Here is a 6,793-nt window from a genome sequence, read left to right as displayed (position 1 = left end):
ACATTTACTCCTCAGGTGCTGACCTGTTGCACCCTCTACAACCACTGTGATTATTATTTGACCCTGCTGGTCATCTATGAACGTTTGAACATCTTGAAGAAATATCTGGCCTTAATGGCGATGTACTCTTATAATCTCCACCCGGCACAGCCAGAAGAGGACTGGCCACCCCTCAGAGCCTGGTTCCTCTCTAGGTTTCTTCCTAGGTTCCTGCCTTTCTAAAGAGTTTTTCCTAGTCACCGTGCTCCTACACCTGCATTGCTTGCTGTTTGGGGTTCTAGGCTGGGTTTCTGTATAGCACTTTGTGACATCTGCTAATGTAAAAAGGGCTTTATAAATACATTTGATTGATTGATGAGTGTGCATATACATACACACAGGTACGCACGCGCGAATATGCATATATATATACACACACACACACACACACACACACACACACACACACACACACACACACACACACACACACACACACACACACACACACACCCCCCTCGGAGTGGAGGCGGTTCATTCCACACTCCTGTTGTTTGATATAGCCCCGCTGGGGAACGCCTGGGAAACCAACCAGGGCCTCATGGCTTCCCGACCTGTCGGTTGATCCCGCCAGTCGTTCCAGTGTATTACCCAAAACACATCACTTAGGAAGCGTGCTGTTTGTGAACGTGTCCCCGGAGCATCACACATCTAGAGAAGGAGATGAGGGATGGGGGGAGGGGGTTCATGCCTGACGGACGGAGGTACGGAGGTATAGAGGGATGGGGGAGGGGGTTCATGTCTGATGGACGGAGGGATAGAGGGATGGGGGAGGGGGTTCATGGCTGATGGACGGAGGGATAGAGGGATGGGGGAGGGGGTTCATGGCTGACGGACGGAGGGATAAAGGGATGGATGGGTGGTTAATTTGAGTTGCGGGTTCTGACAGGGACGGAGGGATAAAGGGGTTGGAGGGGGTGATGTGTGTGTCAAGTGTGAACGGTCTGTCATTCTGCTTCTGTGCCGGGATGACTTAAAGAACTCCTCTATAGGCACTCCATCGGTGCTGGCTAATTTCACCAGACACCGCCTCACCGCTGACAAGCACAGCCTCGCCGCAAATCAGCATGCATCAGACTCAATCAGAGAGGGACGTGATGGGATACTCCCCAACACCCAATCTATAGACCTACCACTGTCCATCCTACCCCCAGTACTGAGCATTGTCACCCCACGGTGGGCACCTGATCTTGGGCAGAGCGAGGGGAAGAGAGGGGATGGATGGCCCTATCCCCTGCTTGACCTCCACGTGCTAAGCGGTGGGTCTGATGGTGGTGTCATCTCTGTCACACCTGAGGGACGGCAGATTATCAACGCCAGTACAAACACAACCTCCGGCCTCCACCCAGAATGGTTCCCACCCTCTTCTCTTCTACTCTCCTCTCCACGCCACTGTTGCCAAAGCTCTATTTTCAGGGCGAGATGACAAAATTAAAAGTCCTGCTGATGTCCATGTTGACCGTGTCGCCGGCCTTTGCATGCTTCATGTCGGTTTCTCTGAAACCCTCGTCCACAGTCGCCCAGGGTCATTGTTTCTCCCACTGCCGAGTGACTTCCTCTTTAACCCAACTCAAGCAGCTCCAAACAAACAGAGGCTGTACAACAGATGGTGTCGGACTGAAATCAGGAACAGGAAACACAGCCAAAACGTTTGGATGCCAGTTATGGTAAAAACACCCCACTCTGTTTCCATGCTGCCCGTTTCATTGACTTGACTGGAGCTATGCAGTCAGCTTTTCCTTTATATGACACGTATTGGCGAAACATGCCGGTCAGTTGTGCCTCCATAACACCAAACATGTCTGTTTGTTGTGGGGAGTGTGACAAATGGATGATCCCCACCGTCTTTCATCGTCCCTCGTTTGGTCGTCAGCCTCTTAGAGATGTTGTATCCCCGGGGGCTTGCAAAATGTTGCTGCCATTCACCGCGGAGTTGTTGTGATAAACAAATTGCAGGCTTTGTTGTTTACAGAGTGAGTACGATATTGAGAAATGGATGGTGCTTTCGTTTTTTGGTAAACAATTAATGCCGCTCCTTATGACCAAAAGTGCTCGCAGCCAAAACCGGCTCATTCTTGACACAGTTGTTTCTAACCATGTCAGGAATGAACATATTCAATGTTTACAACTATTAAATGTTAATTTACACAACAGATGAAGGTAAAGAGTGGTGCTTCGTCAAAGAAAAGTCCTGTATTTCAGTGTGAGGGCTATGGCTGAAATAGGCCTCTGTTTAGAATCGAGTGAAGCACATCTAAGTCAGTACTGCTGTATCATTTAAAAAAGAAAAATTATCCCTTTCACTCAAACATGTTAACATCAGAGCCTGATAATACAAGAGCTCCATTACAATTATAATATAGCTGTAATAAATAGCATATCCCAAGTGTCCAGATAAAGACCCCATTACAGGTCAAAACTTTGTTCGTCCAATAACAGTGTACCTAACAGTGTTCCGTTTCTTTGTGTTCCTCTCCTAATGACCTATCACAATGGCGTCCTCCACCCTAACTTCCTCAATCCGTTTACGAACGATGATGGAGTGCTGGGAGAAAACGAGTGAGTTATCTTCCAGGCAGATGGGCTCTGGTCTACATCATAGGGGGCCTCATTTGCTGGATGACCATCTCACAGCACTCGACATACGGACGACAGCGGTGGAGCGTCTGCAGAGCGGTGGAGCGTCTGTGGAGCAGTGGCGCTGGAGTCGTGGGACAAGGGGAAATGAAGCGCATCACTACTGTCTGTGTTCTGGAGAGTGTAGGAACAAGGAACTCGTTCCAGGAGCGGGTTTACAATTTGGATTCATCACACGCGTGGTATTGGAGGGAGACCATAACTGGCACATCTTAAAGGGATAATTCACGCAAATGTTTAAACTTGCTAATTGACTCATTGGAAGTAGTCTACGAGTGGGCAGTATCTGCCATCTATGATCAGGCTTACTTTGTCTAGCTACAGCCACTACAGGCTAGTGTTAACATTGCTTGGCTCAAAACAAACATTTCAATTGTGCCTAATTTAGCATAGTCTGAATACCATGTGTGAAACAACTCAAAGTAAGACTTCAAACAAAGTTGTTAAAACAATTATCTTAATGAGTTATGGCATTTAGGGTTAAGGACCTATCCCTTTAAACCACAAATCTTGAAAAATAATCTAGTAAATGATGCCATTTTAAACAGAATAAGAGCGTTATTCTGATATTGCGGTACAGTCAGGAAGGTGAAGTTTTTGAGAGGTCGGGTGAACTTCGTTAGACCACTGAGAAGCCTTGAGTCATACGATCCCATAAGTACCTGTCCGCTGTGGAGACGAGCATCTCCGTTGTTGGAAGCTTAGCGTGTTGAAGGAAGGAGATTATTAATGATGTCAGGTCTACCACTCATCATTAGGAATACAAACCTAGACTGGGTGATGGCGGGATGGCGCTTAGTGTGATATAGTGACATCATCTCACAGTTTAACATTGGTTTCCTCTCACTCTTCAACTCAGTGTGTTTAGAGCACGCTCCCCTGAACTCTTTAATCTAAGCCTCCCTTTATAGTCCCTAGCTACAGCCCCCTAGGAAAGGGCCCTAGCTACAGCCCCCTAGGAAAGGGCCCTAGCTACAGCCCCCTAGGAAAGGGCCCTAGCTACAGCCCCCTAGGTAAAGGCCCTAGCTACAGCCCCCTAGGAAAAGGCCCTAGCTACAGCCCCCTAGGAAAAGGCCCTAGCTACAGCCCCCTAGGTAAAGGTCCCTAGCTACAGCCCCCTAGGTAAAGGCCCTAGCTACAGCCCCCTAGGAAAAGGCCCTAGCTACAGCCCCCTAGGTAAAAGCCCTAGCTACAGCCCCCCTAGGTAAAGGCCCTAGCTACAGCCCCCTAGGTAAAGGCCCTAGCTACAGCCCCCTAGGTAAAGGCCCTAGCTACAGCCCCCTAGGAAAAGGCCCTAGCTACAGCCCCCTAGGAAAAGGCCCTAGCTACAGCCCCCTAGGTAAATGTCCTAGCTACAGCCCCCTAGGTAAAGGCCCTAGCTACAGCCCCCTAGGTAAAAGTCCTAGCTACAGCCCCCTAGGTAAAGGTCCCTAGCTACAGCCCCCTAGGTAAAGGTCCTAGCTACAGCCCCCTAGGTAAAGGCCCTAGCTACAGCCCCCTAGGTAAAAGTCCTAGCTACAGCCCCCTAGGTAAAGGCCCTAGCTACAGCCCCCTAGGTAAAAGTCCTAGCTACAGCCCCCTAGGTAAAGGCCCTAGCTACAGCCCCCTAGGTAAAAGTCCTAGCTACAGCCCCCTAGGTAAATGTCCTAGCTACAGCCCCCTAGGTAAAGGCCATAAGTGTCTGTCTATCCCTGTGCCATCTCATGTACCTCCTTGGCAGGTTTCCGCTGTCACTAGCACTCTGAAGGACCCCAAGAATGCGTCTGGCTGACATGACCGTAATGGAGACTAAAGGGAGAGATGGTCGTCCAAGTTTCTGCCTGAGCTGATGCTGGCTGACACAGTCAAAACACAGCTTCCCGCTACGCCGCACATCGCGCAAACACGTCAGACCCTACCTGCACCGACGTGCGGATCTCTCCACATCAAACCCCACGATGACCAAGCAACCTGGTCTGTGTCAGCGCTGGTCATGTTACTCCGCGGTGGATATCGACGATTACTCCCACTCCACTGCACTCCATAAAGTATTCTGGGTAGGCCTACAGTAGGGCTAATATCTGTGAAGCAGAAGGCTAAACTAATTATTGGTGGAAGTGAACAAAGCTGTTTTTTGAAGAAAATGATCACCATAGAAACTATGATTAGGAGCAAAGATATAAAAAAGAAAAAAGAGTAAACAGGACACAGATACAATAGAAAACAGTGCAGATTAGAGCACAGTAAACTAGGTCATTGCCACTGTACAGTACTGTAGCACGCTGGGTTAGTTACTGTTTTAAGCGCTCTGAATTGAGGCTACACTTTAAGGTCGGCAAAGTGCAGGAAGTGCAGCAGGTTGCAGAATGTTGTCAGCACTTACTTGGCCACACACTTCTAAACCTCACAGACGTCTAGTCCCACGTCGACATCAGAGGGACAAATGGGAGCTGATAGCTCTGTTGATAAGTGTTATGTTACGTGTTCCTCCACCATACCGGGGACAACAGGATTAAGCACAGCTGACGTATATGCACAAAGGCTGAGAGGAGAGTTAAAAAGAGGACTGTCTTGTCCTGTCATTCCATTAAGACACAAGCTTCACTTATTACACACAATGTGAATCGTTTTTGGGGTTTTATTGCCTTGCCCTGATTCCCCCCCCTTTTACCCAGAGTGCTATGTGTGCCTGTATGGAAAACCATGTTGGTGTCCATCTTTCCTGCTTGTTTATCGTACACCGTATCAAGCTGAGGTCGTAACGAGAGACCGGAAAGGAAAATTACTGGTTCCCTTTTCCTATATCAAATGTTTCTCCCTTTCTATTTAGGAATGCATTGTTTTAATGACAATTCTATACCATAAATCCCAATACCCCATTCTGTTAAATGAATAGAATTATGGAAAAAATGTAATGGTAGCAATTAAGTGTTGGTAATTCAAATTTTATAGTCAAGGACGATACCTAATTTATAGCTGGAATGATGCCAGGCAAAGGTAATTTAGATCCCAGTTGCTCACGGTTACATCATGATGGATGACGCTGGGTACAGAGACATCGTGCACCTGCAGTCAGCCAGTCCTCCATCAATGAGTACGGAGAGAGGTGATGAGATAGACAAATGCTGAGAGGGACAATCCCCCTAAAAAAACACCAATCACAGGTAAAAAAAACTTGTTCAAACAAACAGAGAACGCGTGGCGTTACATCTGCTGTAAAAGACAATGTGGAAGTAGTGAAGAGTGTTACGAGTTTAGGAGAAGACTGAAGAGGGCACTGCTGCATGCCTCACAAGGAGGGACTGCTTGATATTCTTTCCCACATAAGTATGCATAAAAAATACCACTTGGCCATCTTCACTATTAGTTTCACGACAGATAGCACAGGTGGCTGTTGGAACCTTAATTGGGGAGGAAGGGCTCATAGTAATGGCTGGAACGAAAGGGTTTCCATCTGTTTGATACCACTCTATTAACTTAATTCCAGCTATTATTATAAGCCATCATCCCCTCACCAGCCGTCTGTGACAGATAGGTATACAGTGAGCTCCAAAAGTATTGGGAGAGTGGCATATTTTTCATTGTTTTGGCTCTGTACTCCAGCACTTGGATTTGAAATGATACAATCGCTGTGAGGTTAAAGTGAAGACTGTCAGCTTTAATGTGAGGGTATCTTCAATCATATCTAGTGAACCGTTTAGAAATTACAGCCCTTTTTTTACATACTCCCCCCATTTAAGGGGACCAAATGTATTGGGACAAATTCACTTATACGTGTATTAAAGCTGTCAAAAGTTTAGTATTCAATATTAGGAAGTTATTCTCAATGCTTGGTATACTCAGTGTATATAGAGAGAGGATATTTTATAGCAAAGTTCTTTCAAATCGTATTTGGAATGAAAATGAAGTTCCTGAAAGAAATGAAAAGGTAATATTAAGTTACAACCCTCCTCTACTATGTAGCGTCCTGTTAACTTCATAATGTTTATCACAAACAATAAACTCAGGGCCTCGAGGATATTTAAACGCCAGGATTTCTAGAAAGTAACAACGTTTGGCTGCGTAAAATACTCACATTAGTTAATTATTTGAGACGACGGCCATAATGGAATTAATCTTTTATGGGGACTAGCCTGCC

Source organism: Salmo salar, chromosome ssa19 (genome assembly GCF_905237065.1).
Source record: "Salmo salar chromosome ssa19, Ssal_v3.1, whole genome shotgun sequence".
Classification (NCBI taxonomy): domain Eukaryota; kingdom Metazoa; phylum Chordata; class Actinopteri; order Salmoniformes; family Salmonidae; genus Salmo; species Salmo salar.
This window is presented reverse-complemented; position numbering follows the sequence as displayed.